This window comes from Rhipicephalus sanguineus, unplaced genomic scaffold, assembly GCF_013339695.2.
Source record: "Rhipicephalus sanguineus isolate Rsan-2018 unplaced genomic scaffold, BIME_Rsan_1.4 Seq1171, whole genome shotgun sequence".
NCBI classification, from domain to species: domain Eukaryota; kingdom Metazoa; phylum Arthropoda; class Arachnida; order Ixodida; family Ixodidae; genus Rhipicephalus; species Rhipicephalus sanguineus.
The window spans coordinates 9,153-25,584 of record NW_023614436.1 but is presented as its reverse complement, the minus strand read 5'-3'; the positions used below and the strand labels follow the sequence as shown (position 1 = coordinate 25,584).

General features: G+C 47.3%; 1 long non-coding RNA gene across 1 annotated transcript; it reads left to right on the top strand.

The window, feature by feature from the left end:
- Positions 1 to 1,191: 1,191 nt before the first annotated feature.
- On the top strand, positions 1,192 to 3,726 carry LOC125756535 (uncharacterized). The gene is made up of 3 exons (XR_007414582.1): positions 1,192 to 1,304; positions 2,457 to 2,595; positions 3,588 to 3,726. It is a non-coding gene; the product is annotated as an uncharacterized LOC125756535 (long non-coding RNA).
- Positions 3,727 to 16,432: the final 12,706 nt, after the last annotated feature.

The following is a 16,432-nucleotide window of genomic DNA, read 5'->3' as shown; positions in this document are numbered from 1 at the left end:
AAAAACGTTCCTGGAAAATGTTTGAAAAAGCGGATGCTCCTTGCCTGTTAAACATTAACAGATTTCTAAGGCCTAATAAAGCATGTAGATGGTGGTGTGCAGTGATTGTTCGGCCACTGAAACCAAAGTAGCATTTTCGCCTGGCTGCACAGGGACGAAACTATCACATGATGAGTCATCACCTGTTTCGGTGTGCAGTTCGGTGTCCTCGGCATTATTTAGTAAGCTTACCATCATCCCAACTGAGATTGGTCGCTATGAATTCGGGCCAAGTGAGCGTTTATTTGGAAGGATCCGTACTAATAGGCAGAAAGTGGAAAAGCAATTGCCCTCTAATACCGAAAGAATTCGCAAAGAAAAACAGAGAATACAAAGACAAAAGATACGCAGATATAAGCACTCTGTCAACGAGGCATTCAGTAATAATCTCAGAATGCAATAGATTTTTATTACCATGCTACTCCAAGTCGCATATCAATTGTATTGCAGTCATAAAAGCTGAGAACAGATTGCTAAATATCCTAGACTTAAACAGGAAAAGAATATTGTCGTTCATTTTTTGTACTACTACCACTTATACAATAAGCAGGGATAGCGTAACACAGTAAGTTCAATCTCTATATAAAAATGGCAGTTAACATCGTTATTTTCTAAACCGGTGTAGGCTCGCTTCATTTCTCGTGGACAATAGCAGGGTACAATTTATCTTTAGACGCAAAGAGCAACGGCTCCTTGACAGCAACCGGTGGTGACGTCAATTCTTCATAAAGTCCCGAGCAAACACGGGAACTGCTGCGTTCCCTTTGTATTTGCTAGTGTGGCCAGTTCATGACGCACTTGAAGCAACAGAGTTCAACTACCGCCACTTCAATAGCACCCGAATGCCACAAATGTAAAAAAGCGCTTCTTCTAGGCAAACCATTAGCCATTGCAAAGCTCTTTTGCAGAAGTGCACAGTCGTGTAGCAGTCTATTAAGAAGCTTGCGTTTGGGGATGTCACCTTGACTCATCACCATGTCGGTTCTGTTAGGAAGTCGACACGACAAATGCACAAACAATCAAATAAAAAAGCAAAGATAAAGCTAGTATAAGTTAGAACATTTACACTGCGTTATGCACGTAAGTACATTGTCACTGAGTTATGCATACTTAAACTGTGGTCTGCCGTAAGGGGTTGCTAAATTGCTACTGAGTGAACCACGCTCATGCTTTGAAGTATTTCGTCAGGGCAGTTCCAATGTGCTTAGTGTACACAATCAAAACGTGCTTTCTTGTGAAGGACCTCTGTCACTGCAGCTCAGCGTGTAAGTCTGACAATTCTTTTTCATTGTGGAACAGCCAATGAAATAATTGTGGTGAACTCTCTTCTCTTTTCTACTCATTTCATCCAAAGTCTCTATGTCTTGAGATATGTCAGAAGATGACACTAGTCTTAAAAAACATATATGAACAAGTTTGTCAGCACCAGCCGGATGCTGTAAAATAACGCTTCTTAATTGGTATGTTCAGTTGCGCACACCACGCCTGAATATTTAGAGATATTGTTAGTTACCAGAATTCGTTAATGTTACCGTACGCTTTCAGCATGGCCGTAACATCAACTTTAATATTCGCGTCTCTCGTAACCGAAGACAGCCACAACATAAATGTATGCGGTCGTGACAAAATCAATTCATGAATGATTAAACAATGACAGTAAATCAAGAGCGGTAGATTGCTTAACTTTTTTATTTTACGAAGTGCTACGATTAACCTAACTGTATGAGTTCATGGCACAGTGTTATTGTAAAGCTGTGTTTCTAGTATAATACGTTGTGAAGAATTTGATAGCATGTCAAGTGGCGAGGAGCGAAGATCGTAAAAATAAATTGCACACTCGTCGAATGGAGAAAAACAGCAATACAAGAAATCTTTCCACGTCGATACCTAAGTGAGCAGGTAAGCATACAAGTTCCTTGTGCGGTAAGAATCTGATAGGTGGTACTATTCGTGGCGTTTTTTTTTTTTTTCGAGTCAAAGAGATGTGCGAATCTTTTCGATACCTTCGAACCATTCACAAGGAGGTCACGCATGCGCACCGTGACCTCGAAATTAGTACACTTCTATAGCAACCATGAAAATTTATCCTAACGGCGGGTGACGATGCCGTAACTTCTTAACACACGTTACGTGCGTTCCCCTAAGCGGAGACATCTTTCATACAGCACTTCATAATAGCTCAAGTCCAAAAGTGTATGATGAGTACACAGGCTGAACATCCCTTTAAGAAACCCTTGTGCAAACAGCAGTTTCACAGTGTTACGCACACAAGAAACTTTGTCCTTGATTTGGAACAATGAGCAGTGAATGCACTCCAGTACAGAATACTCTTGCACAAGAAGTCATTGGCGTCCTTTGTTTCACTAAATAAATCGCTGTAGCATGGTTTGTACAGACGCTTTCTGATATTCCCGCAGGCCAAACTGCGCGTGAAGAAAGGTGACCGAACCGCTCTGCACTGAATTGGGCAGACTAGACTACAGCAGAACGGAAAAGGGGGCACTCAAGATGTTCGGATTATACTGGTTGTCAGTGCCTCTGTTTTAAGTCATGCCGGTAAGTATAAAACTTCTGTTTTATGTTTCTTTTTTTTGCAAAGCCGAGAGATTGGATTGTATTGTGTGTTGCACGGCAGCTACTTTTGCACTAGATTCATGTAGTGGACAAATATTATTACTGTGGGGAACCCTTGATAACCACCCGATCATCACCCTCAACCATGTCCGCGCTGAACGTGATAAGACCCAGCAGCGAGGGCCACTGTGCATGTGGCTGGATCGGGACATGCTTCGTAACCGAGCACGGCGAGCGGCCAATGGGGAGTTGCCGGCGAACTGTCGTGAGGTGCGCATATGTGCGCGGCATGTGTCCACCGGGGCCAAGGTTAGCGCCGGGGCGAAAATTGTGCGTCGAACTTGGCGGTGAGCTTGTATTGTGTTTTGCCACTGTTGCCATAACGTTCAAGTTTTACTAATAACTGGCTATTTAGTTGAACCGGCGAGCGTCCCTTGTCTGGAATAGACAGCGGACCCCGCACTACAAAGTTTGAGAAGTACAGTTACTAAAGGAGTTCATTATAAAATCGAAAAATTATGGAAGAAATTAAGTTACTTGATAATTTCAGTGCAAGTTCGTCAGCGCCACAGTATTTCAGCCACAACGTAGAGTTCACCTGTGACGACGACAGGAGCATTATTGTCATAGCATTTTTGAAAAACCAAAAGAAAGCTGCATTACCTAAAAGTACGGCTGTCTTTTATAAGTCCAGGTGTTTGAGCGATGTTCTCTGATTTAACACTTTGTCTGAAATATGCTTAACAGCTTGCGGTAGCAAAACGCTAAGCAACATATAACTTGAACTGCATTTCAACTGATTGGTGTTGAGTTTTGTAATGCCAGGGTGCATTGCGTTTTATGTTACGGACTCACACTACAGTACTAATTAATTTGAGGGGGAAGGATTGATTGTTAATACCGATAACTCGTTTGAAGTGCTCCATATACGCCTGACATTATGGCCAGTATCGTTCACTCTCCTCTCTGCATAGGTGCCCTCGAAAGAAGTGATGATTGTGACATGCGACCTACCGTAGAAGGATGCAGCATTATACGAAGGAAGTGGAGCTTCGTACCCGAAGCGGGGAAGTGCGAACTCAACTTTGTCTGTTCTCAGCACCCCAATTCATTCCAAACGAAGCAGGTGTGCGAAAGATGCTTGTCCGCCAGGTAAATACATTTCTCATTATGAGGACATAAACTGTCGTTTCGGCTTCAAAGATAACGATAACGCAGAAGCTACCTTCACAAATTTCTCAAGAGTGAACATTTCGGTACAAAGAAAATGCACTGTAAATTGTCTTGTGAAGTCCACCCCTATTTAAATTCGGTTTCTCTTCCAGTACATCGGAAGCGCCGTCTTCGAGCTTAGCAGCCTAACGCCGTACCTGCTTTGCCACCACCGCGTGTGTCACTTTGCGAGAAGCTATGTTGTACTTTTATGGAAGGCTTCTGTTTGAGTGTAAATTACCACGTCTTTACTTTTCACTTGTTCTTCTCTTTACAATCTTACTTTTTCTGCTAGATCTGTTGGAAATCTTCCTGGATGCGATCAACGGACTGCTTCATGTCCCGGTCGTAGAAAAATATATTTTGACAGCAATAGAAGAGTTAGCTGAAGCTACCGAATTGTTAAGACGTGTGCGTTGCGATTTTCCGTTATTTCTTAATGCCTCATATTTAGTAGCCTCGACAACAATATTTCTGTGTTACTTTCGAAAACATCATGGCAGCCGACTTGCCTAGATAGAAATAACTGTATTTTTATAGGATGCAATGAGTAGAGAGAAAGTTCGTACGATGGTCTTGCTCTGCAAGAATATTTTCATTTCACTTTACCTTAAGTGGCCCCTGCGACACAAAGTAAGCGTGCCGTTTTATTCGCTTCTTCATTTATCCTTACTGTGAAGTTGTAGCTCAAATTGCAGATCAAGCAGGGACGCCAAAAGCAACGTATTTGTAAATTTAACTGAACGTGAGCGCCACCTTCTCTTGAGTTACAGCGGACACAACAGACATTTTTCTCATCGTAAGTGACGTATGGTCATATGGCAGTGACGCCAGTGCACGGCTGGACATTCTGACAGCTTGCACGCCAAGTCTCAAATAATCTTCCTGTTGTCGGCCACACTACCAAAAATATTAAAACAAAGATTCTTTTTTTGCAATTCTAGACACAAAAAGTATTTCTGTTTTTAAATGTCGCATTTTAAAACCAATCGGAACACAGCACTACACACGCGGCGCAACGGCCACAAGAGGCGAGAATTCGGTATATGACGCATGCCCTGATTTGAAGCAGCAAGTGACGTCACTGGCATGGTGAAATGCGCAAGAGAGCGCTTTTTCCTCTCATCTGCTCAAGTTTAAATTTTGGATGAATATTATATTCAATTTTCGCGCAGCGCTCTGCGAAGCGCCAGTGCATACGGCGTGATCGCGCATCGAAACGAAGCGGCGCAGGCGCACGAGAGCCCGCCGCTCTTTCTGTACCACACCCAAGCAAGACCGACGCCTGGCTATGCGGAGCGGCGCGCTCGAGTGTTAAAGCAGAAGACGCAAAATGTCTCCCGTGCGTCCGTGTGCGCATGCGCCGCTACGCTTCTGTGCGCGGCCGCGTCGGCTGCACTGGCGCCCTGCGGAGCGCAGCCACGCTGAGCCGCGTTCATCCTAACAGTGGACGGCACTGTACATAAGTGCCTTCCATAAATTGCGGCGAAGTGTGCTAGGCGCTAACAAATCTCACGTCATTCCCTTTCAAACATTTAAAGTATCGTTGTAAGTTGTAGAGCGCTGGTGTATTGTTCTAGAGCGCTGGTTGTCGTCACGTTGCAGCTATGTGCATAAATGCCTTCCGTAAATCCTTTCAAACATTTAAAGTGTAGTTGTAAGCTGTAGAGCGCTGCTGTATAATTGTAGAGCTCTGGTTGTCGTCACGTTGCAGCTGTGTGCATAAGTGCCTTCCATAAATTGCGGCGAAGTGTGCTAGGCGCTAAAAATCTCACGTCATTCCCTTTAAAAATTACAGTATAGTTGTAACACATCCACTTAAATCTAAGACGAAGGCAAAGGATCGATGCGCCATACGATGCCATACGATGCGCCACTGGCATATGCATTCGCAGGCAGCGTTAGCAAAAATACGCCGAAGTGGGCGGGCACTATTTTTGCGTTATAAAACGCATAGCCCTTCCTCTCACCTAAAATATCACCTAGCTCAATATTGTCACGCAAGAGGTCAAGAAGCACACTTTAATATAGCTTAAACTGGGCGACTTGTGCCCTATAAACAAACAAGTTAGATAAACAATGGCTATGTCTATCCTGCAGAACGCCTTCCTCTTGTTCACCAGAGTTCGGCCTCTTCTTCTTTTCTTGTCCCGTGCAGTTCGCACGTGCCTTAGTTGTCAGCGGTGATCCTGGCATGCTCCTCGACGCTTTGCTTCCTCTGTTTCCCACGCACGCCGTAGACAACGTGGAGGGCGTAGCAACTGCTGGGGCGCGTAATTTGAATGTATCTTGCGTCATTATTCCCTTCCGAGAATGCATCGTCCCGATGCTTGTTTTGGTTGCAGGCTGGTATTTAAAGTAATGCCGGTCGAAACAGGCATCAACCGGCAGTGGGCTTGATACCTTATTGCCTTTCGTAGTATGGCTTCATTCGGCCGACGTGCACAGTTTCTGTGCGATGCCGCCGTCTCGCTGATGTTACTTGCTCTTCTGGGACAACTTCATAGTTCAATGGACCAAGCTGGCGAAGTACCTTGTAAGGACCAAAATAACGCCGAAGTAGCTTTTCGGAGAGCCCACGTACGCGTACGGGTGTCCACACCCATACTTTATCTCCAGGAGCGGTACTTGACGTCTCTTCGTCGCAAATTATACCGATTGGCATCGTCTTTTTGTTGCTGCCGAATGCGATGTCGCGCAAGCTGCCTGGCTTCTTCAGCTCTTTGCGTGAAGTCGCTGGTACTATCGTCGTGATCGGAGTTGTCATCGACCGGTAGCATTGCATCCAGAGGGGTGGGTAGACGTTCTGCCAAACACAAGTTGAAAAGGTGTCATTCGCGTCGTCTCTTGCACAGCGGTATTGTATGCGAATGTTGCGTACGGTAATATTTTGTCCCATGTTCGGTGCTCTACGTCCACGTACATCGACAGCATGTCAGTCAACGTTCTATTCAGCCGCTCTGTCAGTCCATTCGCTTGGGGATGATACGCTGTTGTTTTCCTATGGCAGGTGTGCGTCAATTTCATAATGGAATTTGTCAACTCAGCTGTAAACGCTGTTCCTCGGTCCGTGATCAGCACTCTAGGAGCGCCATGCCGCAGTACGATGTTGGTCACAAAGAATTCGGCTACTTCGACGGCCGTTCCCCGAACAAGAGACGCTGTCTCAGCATATCGCGTTAAATAGTCCGTTGCAACGATGATCCATCGCTTCCCTGACAACGAAGTGGGAAATGGGCCAAGTAAGTCCATTTCCACTTGTGCGAAAGGGGCTTCTGGTGGCTCTATAGGTTGGAGGAGACCTGCTGGCTTCAGTGGTGGTGTTTTACGTCTTTGGCAATCCCGGCAAGTTCTTACGTAGTGCTGCACAGAATTTTGTAACTTTGGCCAGTAATATTTCGTGCGAATACGTGCCAACGTTCTGCTCACTCCTAAGTGTCCTGCTGACGGGTCATCGTGGCATGCTTCCAAGATCTCGGATCGTAACGCTGTAGGAACGACAAGCAGGAATGTCTCTGTACTATGTTCGAAATTTCTCTTATACAAGACGTCATTTCGGAGGACGAACGACGACAAGCCACGGGAAAAAGCATGAGGAATATTGGCGGGCTGTCCCTCTAAGTACTTGATAAAGAGCACTAATTCAGGGCCAGGTTTCTGGTGCTGTGCTATTTGCAATGAAGTCACGGCTCCCAAAAAAGGAACGTCTACTCCACTTTCGTGGAGGCCGCTTCCGTGCATTCAGCTGGTGCACGTGACAAACAGTCAGCATCACTATGCTTGGGACCGGACTTGTAGAGAACCGTTATGTCGTATTCCTGCAATCGCAGGCTCCATCTCGCAAGACGTCCTGACGGATCTTTAAGATTTGCCAGCCAGCAGAGTGAATGGTGGTCACTGATGGCTCGGAAAGGTCTGCCGTATAAGTATGGCCGAAACTTACTGATGGCCCAAACCACCGCGAGGACATTCTTTTTCTGTCGTCGAGTAGTTGATCTCGGCCTTCGAAAGTGTACGACTAGCGTACGCAATGACCCGCTCTACACCATTCTGCCACTGAATGAGCACGGCCCCGAGACCTAAGTTGCTTGCGTCTGTGTGAATATCAGTCTTGGCTTTCTCGTCAAAATGTGCGAGGACTGGGTGGCTCTCAAGGCGCTGTCGCAGTTCGTTGAAGGCATCCTGCTGTTCCTTCAGCCAAATGAAAGGCGCGTCGTCCTTTGTCAGCCGCGTTAGTGGTTCGGCAATCTTCGAAAAATTTTTGACAAAGCGACGGTAATAAGCGCAAAGTCCCAGGAACCATCTAACGGCTTTTTTGTCCGATGGTTGTGGAAATTTTTCTACTGCCGCTGTCTTCTCAGGGTCCGGACGAATGCCTTCAGCACTGACGACATGGCCAAGAAAGAGGAGCTCTTGAAATCCGAAGTGACATTTCTGTGGCTTTATCGTCAGATCTAGCCGTACTAATGGCTTTCAGCACAGATCGCAGTCGTTCTACATGCTGCTCAAACGTAGCAGAAAAAACCACATCGTCAATATAAACGAGACAGGACTGCCAGTTTAGTCCGGAGAGCACACTGTCCATCATCCGCTGAAACGTTGCGGGAGCTGAACAAAGGCCGAATGGAAGTACCTTGAATTCGTGTAGCCCGTCCGGTGTCACGAATGCAGTCTTTCGCGATCTCGTTCGTCCACTTCGATCTGCCAGTATCCGCTTTTTAGGTCTAGGGAAGAAAAGAACTTCGCATCTCTTAGTCTATCCAGAGTATCATCAATTCTCGGAAGAGGATAAACATCTCGCTTAGTGATGGAGTTCAGCTTTCGGTAGTCAATACAGAAGCGTAGGGACTGGTCTTTTTTCTTTACAAGTACCACCGGCGACGCCCACGGACTGGCGGATGGCTGAATTACGTCGTCTCTGAGCATTTCCTCGACCTGATTTCCGATAGCTTCTCTTTCTTTTTGTGACACCCTGTAGCGGCGCTGGTAGATAGGTCTGACTGACTCGTCGACAATGATGCGATGTTTGGTAATAGGCGTTCGTCGGACTTTGGATGACATTGAAAAGCACGCGACGAATTCTCGCACGAAGTTCTCTATTTGTTCTTTCTGGCTTGGCAATAGTCGCTGGTCGATGTCAATGGACTCGAGTACAGAATCCACGTCTTGGGAATCAGGTGGTGACGTCTCCGTCTCAGAGGCGCTCAGGTCCGCAACTTGGACGAAGTCATGGATGCTTGCAATGACGGTTCCCTTTGCTAGATGCTGTACCTCATTTCCAAAGTTTGTGAGAAACACGTTAGCACATCCGTCACGAAGCTGGGCAAGGCCTCTTGCCATGCAGATTCCCTTTTTGAGTATGAGTCCAGTGTTGCTGTCGGCGAGCCCTTTATGATCACTGAACGCATTGCTCCTTACTGTAACAGCTATGCTGGACCTCGGAGGTACCACCGCGTCGTCGTCCGCAATGCAAAGATCATTCACTTTTTCTTCTGTGTCAAACGTTGCAATCGCGTGCCTCGTAGAAAATGAGACGCATGATTCCGGCATGAGACGCATGAGAGTTAATTACAGCGCCGTTAGCCTTCAGGAAGTCCATACCAATAACTAAGTCTCTAGAGCATTTCGGAAGCACCACGAAACTTGCGACGTATGTAAAGCCCCTTATTCTTATTCTAGCCGTACACATTCCCGTCGGGTCGATGAGGTGTCCCCCTGCGGTGAGAACTTGCGGTCTATTCCAAGGAGTCACTACCTTGTTCAGTGTCCTGGCAAGGTCGCCACTGATTACTGAGTAATCCGCACCTGTATCCACTAGTGCGTTCACTTCGTAGCCGTCGACGAATACACGCAAGTCGGAAGCGACGTCGCGATCAGTGCAGCGGCTTCTTAGTCCGCAATCGTCGTTCGGAGTCAGCGATGGAGGTTCTTCTGTTTCAGCGTCGGCAGCGGCCTTACCTCCACAGGTCGCTGACTCTAGTTTTCCCGACGCGGACTCTGTGAACAGCGCCTTGGAGTGGGAAGAGGCTGATGATCGACGGGGGCTCGGCGACCGATATCTCAATGGCGCTGTGGAGCGAGGCTGGTGTTGCTGAAGGTCATGCGGGCCCTGACGAGTTGACAGGTATTGCTCAATTTTCGAAAGGACGCTCACCGTTTCGAGGTCGAGGTGCATTCACTGCGAAACCACGAAGCCCCGCCTGGCGATATTGGCACATTCGATAGAGGTGACCGGCCTCTCCACAGTGGTAGCAGAGAGGTACTCTGTCAGGAGTGCGCCATATATCTGTCTTCCTTGGTCTCCTATCTGGTGGCGGGGGCGTGCTTGATGGCGCAGTGCGGTACACCGAAGTGGCTGCGATGTCCATACGGGTGGGAGGCCCTTGCAGTAGAGCATCGGCATACGAGGATCTCTGCGGTCGCTGCGGTGGTGCTTCTGTCTGGGCGTATTGCTGAGGTCCCCGAATAGGTTGGGGATCCCGAACGGCCATTCTCACTTCCTCGCTCACCACGTACGGCCAGTGACGACACAGCTGGAGCGCTATGGTCCAACCGCTGCCTCTGGAGCTCCTCTCGCACTACAGATCGCACCAGTTCACGCAAGAACTCCACGCTGTTTCCAAATACAGCCGACACTGAGTCTATGGAGGCAATGCCCATATCCCGGTTGTCCATCCTCGCTCGTTTCTGAAGCGTTCTTTCCATTGTGGCTGCCTCACAGCGGAACTCAGCGACGGTAGACGGTGAACTCCGAACCAAACCAGCAAACACTTCCTGTTTCACACCTCGCCTTAGATGGCGAAGCTTTTTGTCCTCGCTCATGTTCGGACCTGCTCGGCGGAAGAGACGGGACATGTCCTCTACATATATGGCCACACTTTCATTATTCCGCTGGTTTCTTGCCTGTAGAGCAGCTTCGGCTCTCTCCCTGCGATCAGTACTCGGGTAGGTGGCAAGCAGCTCCCGTCGGAAGTCATCCCAGGACAAGATGGCAGCCTCGTGGTTTTCAAACGACGTTCGTGCAGAGTCTTCCAGCGCAAAGTAAACACGTCGTAGCTTGCGATCCACATCCCAGCCGTTGACCTTCGCGACGCGCTCAAAGCGTTCGAGCCAGTCCTCTGCGTCTTCGTATGCGTCTCCGTGAAAAGGTTCGGGCGTCATCGGCGGATCCACTATAATTTGTGCCAGCGTGACCTGAGAAGTCATTTTGGTAGCGTCTTCGCTGACAGCTGCTGCTGTTCTTGTGCAACACAAAGGCGAAATCTCGAGGACCTCACCGCGTAGGCGACGACTGCTGCGCTGATGAACAAGAGTCAGCTCGTCGCGGCCAAGTCTTCTTCGCTCCGGGCTGCTTCCTCCAACTTCAGAAGAGCTTGTATTCATACCCAGCACCTCCACCAATATTAATTGCTCGAGTACCTGACATTCGTTCTCGCAGAAAAAATGTTCAATTATCCGGGAATGTATTTAAGCAGCAAACAGTGTTTTTTGGTATGCCTCTCATTGAACAACTGAACGCCGTGGTTACTAGTGAAATCGCAGATCGCGTGCATAAGCTAACCACGTAATCAAGCACATTCATTCATAATTCATCAACGTGACCACCTCGCGGGTGTCAAATTGGCGCACGCTCAGATAAGTTGGGTGTTAATTTAGTGAAGGTAAAATAGCTTCTTTTCGCAGGGTTTTCGATTCTACTTTAAGTATTTCAAACAGTGGTATGCGAGTGACTTTAGTATTTGCAGCTAATATTGCTCATCGCATTTCTCCTTTTCAGGATGATGTTGAGTGGACCGAAAAGTACGTACATATCGAGACATTAGTCAGCATATTCGACACGAACCCACTGATGCACCTGCAGTATAATATCTGAAAACACCAACAGTTCTGTTGTAACTGAACAGCGTTTTTCTCAAGTGTATTAATTCAGAAACTGAGATGGAAAGAAAATGCCGTGCTTATTACTGGGAGATTTCGAGAAGAGTAAACACCACAAGAATTTAATAAGAAATCACAAAAAGGCTGTGTGATGTATTATCCCCGCATCTTGGACTCAAGTAAGGCAGACTAGAAGCCTGAAGGAGCGGAAAGAAGGCATTACGAGCGGAATTGCACTAGAGGCTTATGCCTAAATGTTTGCTGTAAAAGGAAACATTATTATCTTTGAAGAAAACTCTGTGCTCAGCAAAATACAATGAAAGCGTTCGTCGCTTCTTTCATGATACCGAACGCATCCAAAGGTCCGGTAGTCTTCGCTCATGCATAACTCGTTAATAAAACAGCTGAGCAGTCATATTCTGAAAAATACTAATTTATAGTAATTTAAACTACCTAAATTAAATACTAATTTAGGTAGCTTAATCGGTATAGCGTCGGGCGTTTACCGTCGCGGCCGCAGGGTCGTGGGTTCGATTACCAGTGGCGGATCTTTTCCTTAGTTTTTTTCTTGCTCACACGTTGGCGACCATTTTATCAACGTGATATCCGTAACGGATGTACTTGGTGGACCCCGGCATAAAACACTTTCATGCTAAAATAAAGGAAGAAGGTTTAAAATTGTGTAATTTAAATTGTAGAATTAACTTAAAACCGCTTAGAACGCTTCGGAAACATGTGGTTACCTACGGCACCGATCAAGAGAAGGCGCCACCGCCGCGCACAGCACGTGATTTCTCCTCTCACCGGCATTTCCCCGGTGCTACATCTGAAGGGGCGCTACATCTGACACGTATCTCAACTACCGTAACACGCTGGAAGTCGATCAAGCGCATGTTGCACATCGAGTTTGGGAATGTCCCTTACAACATGTATCTGTGTTGGGCATACCTTACATGCTTACCTAAAACATCTACTAGCTTTTGGTTAACCCCGTGTAAGAGTAGGGAGGGCATGCCTCTCCGCTGTCTGACGGGTCCTGAGGACAGCCTTGGACTGGTCTTTCCGTTATGAGCTCGTGATGGTCTTCCGCTGAAGATGGTCGTGATGGCCCTCTCCTGCCCTAAGGTGCAGGGCTGTTTCTGAAGTCCTGTAACATTGGGCACTGCCAGAGCATGTGAGCTAAACTAGATAATTCTTCTAGAAACTAGATAATAGTCTCCGTACTCCCGCACCTACCAAGCGACATTTTTTGGTAGTGACTTGACGTGACCACATTAGCGCCATGTATTCGTTCCAAATTATTCTAATATTGAGTAATGAGTTCATTGCGCGTTACTTTCACATTACACGTGCTGGCTCTGCCTCTAACAAACATTTTATTTCAAAAACCCTATATTTATTCACATTGTATTGTTCATCATTTTGAAAGGTTCTCACTTTATTCTCCTGCTTGATTGTTTTCTTTCTAGAGAAGTTTCAATTGCTATAGAGGTGAAAATTTCCGGGACAGTCATTGAGGTTGCTGTTAAGGGTAAGCCTGAATATTTTCAGAACTATTTTTGTCAATTGCGAAGAAATTTTATTTCACTGGAAGGTCAATGGCAATTTATTGACCGATTGAGCTTACTTAACTTTACTATGCAGAACTTATATTGCAGCTACAAAAGAAGAGCGGGTCGTGAACAGATGTCCTGTGTGCCGCCAGGTGGTGACTATCAAATTGCACCTGAACGAAGTTCTGCTCTTACTGTTGCGATTCGCCCCATTGTAATGTGGCACACACGGCTAAGGCTACATTTTAACAAATGGTGTAGTAGCGCAAATTCGACGGGGACAAAGAGGAGAAGATGAAACACGACACTCGCTTGTCCTCTTTGTCCCCGTCGAATTTGCGCTACTACACCATATGTTAAAGTGATATCTCACCAACTAGCCCAGCTCTCAACCCTACTGGGCTAAGGCTACAATTCATGCCCTCTTGTTCTGCAACTCTTCGAGCTATGCGTTCAGATAGCACTTGTGGTTGTGTCACGTAAAATTATCGGCTGCCTAAGCAGAGATAACGTGCGCCGTGCAAGGGTACCTAGAATTGTGGATGTCACATATTTTTCTTCAACTTGAAGTTGAGCAAACTCACCTTTAACAGAACAGTGCTATATTGCTTAGCGCGCAGATAGGTGACGGGATAGTAGCGACGGGACGACATTGATCAGAGCAGAAGTCGATAAAAAGCAAAATGTGCACAACCATGAAATATCCCGCGTGGGGCCCAAAACAATTGCTCACCACGAAAGGTGGTGAGCATCCCTGTAATGCCAATTGGTGCTGCATGCAAACAACATTCTATAGACGTCAGAAGCAGGAAAACAAAATTGAGTAATCTAAATTGCCGTCCCACTCTTCGACGGTTTTGTCCATGATGTTCAGCAATTGCACTGCTGAGCGTTAGCATTTTGTGCTGTCAGTTTCTTTTAGGTGTGGAGCACAGCAGAGCCATGTATATCAAGGGGACGTGCAATGGAAGTGAGGCTCAGGACGAGGGATGTGAGGGTGAAGAGGAGGGAAAAGGCGGAGGGAGGGGAACAAGGGAAAGAAGAAGGGAGAGTATGCTTCCTTCCTCTTTTCACTTACAGTAAAAACCTCTCAATTCGGATTTAAAGAGGCCGGGAACAAATGTCCAAATTAAGCGAATATCGATTATCGAAGGCGTCAAGAAAGCAACATAAAAGCGCCTGTTGCATTATTGAACTTCCATTTTCTAGGTGATTACGTAAATACTGTACCCATTTTGCATGGGAGCAGTGCAAAAGCCATAGTTTTCGTCATTTGTAACATTGTTCACAATGTGACCTCGGCTGACGATCCCCGTACTCTAAGCCGAAACACGCTTTGAACAATCGGTTGTTACGTACCGCCACGCCGTGCGTGTGACATAACTTTTTGAAAGATTATGCGCCATGATTTTTCTGCGGGAAATATGGCTGGGAACTGACGGTTCGTCCATCACCATGTCGCAAGCGAGTTTTATGCCAGGATGCTGACCGCGAATGAAGCCCTTCTTCTTCAACAGCTTCAGACATGTATGCGTTTTCTGACGTTGTGCGCACATTGCCCAAAATCAGGATGAAGATACTAGTTCAATAAAACTTTTAGATGGGCGAGATTGTTCATACTTTAAAGTAAAAGGTATACGCCCAAAACGACAAGGAGTAACACAGTAAGAACAACACGGAATAATGCAAACGAGTACATTCCCTGAAGGGGCCGATCATAATTTGATCAGTTTCGATCATAACTTCAGTAATTTGCGTTATCCTTGTGTGTTTCCATAACCGGCTGGCGAAATTTTAAAGCATTTGGTCAAGCACCACCGATATCGCGGAGCAGCGAGTGGAGCAGCGGAAGGCTCGGCGCACCGAAGCACGATGTAAACGTCAGCAAGCGGACCCCGAGATCCGGGATAGGCCAAACCAGTGCAAACGGCAACGTCGGCGGGAAACCGCTACAGATGAAACGCCGGCTCGACACGCCGTAACGCAACGGCAGCGTCAGCAAGCAAACCCCTTGGTACGCGATGCCGACATCGAAGCCAAACGTCAGCGTCGAGCCAACGCGTCGGCTGCGGACAGCGACCTCAGCGTGACAATCACGCTGACGTCGCTGTACTGTTCAAAAGTTGACTGAGTGGCAACGCTGACGCGTTCGCACGCGCTGTTCTTTAGAAAACTGCCTCAAATGCCGCAGCAGGGTGAGGACATCTGCGGCGTCTACTGCGGCGCGGCTGCCATATTTTAGCCCATGGCTTCTTACCGGCGTCTCACCCCTCTACGGCAGCTGCGCTTAGAGGCACGAGACGCGGGGCAAAAAATGGCGTCGTGGCGGCATCAGCCCCTTCAAAGAATGGCAACACCCTAAGGGGGGCGCACACATCGAGGCATAGATAGCGTGCCTCGATGTGTGCGCCCCCTTAGGGTGTTGCCATTCTTTGAAGGGGCTACACGCGCTCGTGACGCCAAGCTAGTTCTTGGAGACGTTTTTAGCAACGCTGCTATCGCGCGCTCCGCACTGTGTTCCTGTCATGACCGCCGTAGTGCGAGCTCGGAGCAAACTCGTGTTCTCGAGAACTTCGGGCCATACTCTATGGCACCCCAGGAGAAAACAGCGGCTAGCTAGGCTGCCACCACTTGTAACGGAGTGAAGGTGATTGGTTGAGCTGCGAAGGCTGGCCTCCCGAATTAACACCACATCAAGGGGGCAATCAATACCATCAGCGCGTCCGGCGCCCGCCGTCGGGCAAATCAGAGGAAGTCCGAGCAGTGGTTGAGATATCCTTCTCCAGTTGCGGCCACACATTCAGCCACTCTAATTTTATTCTCCTATGCGTTCATCACATGCAACGATAAGCCTCATCGATAAGGTAATCGATAAGCCTAAACTTAGCCCATCTTCAGGGGTGAAGTTCCAACCGCACCGGCGTGGGTCCTGGCGATCATGGACTTCGAGATAACGACGCTCACTGCATCCGCGAGTGTGAAGCACCTCCGCTTGCCACTTGTCTTACGCAATGTCGCAGCTTTACAAGTGACCATTTGCTAGATTTCCAGCACATAACACAGCTAGGGCAATTCATCGTGTTCGATTTAAAACAAACTTTACACTCGCACTGCCGCGTCGTTCACGTCAACACAGCACATTGTAATACAGGCAGACAACGCTCGCTGTTCACTGG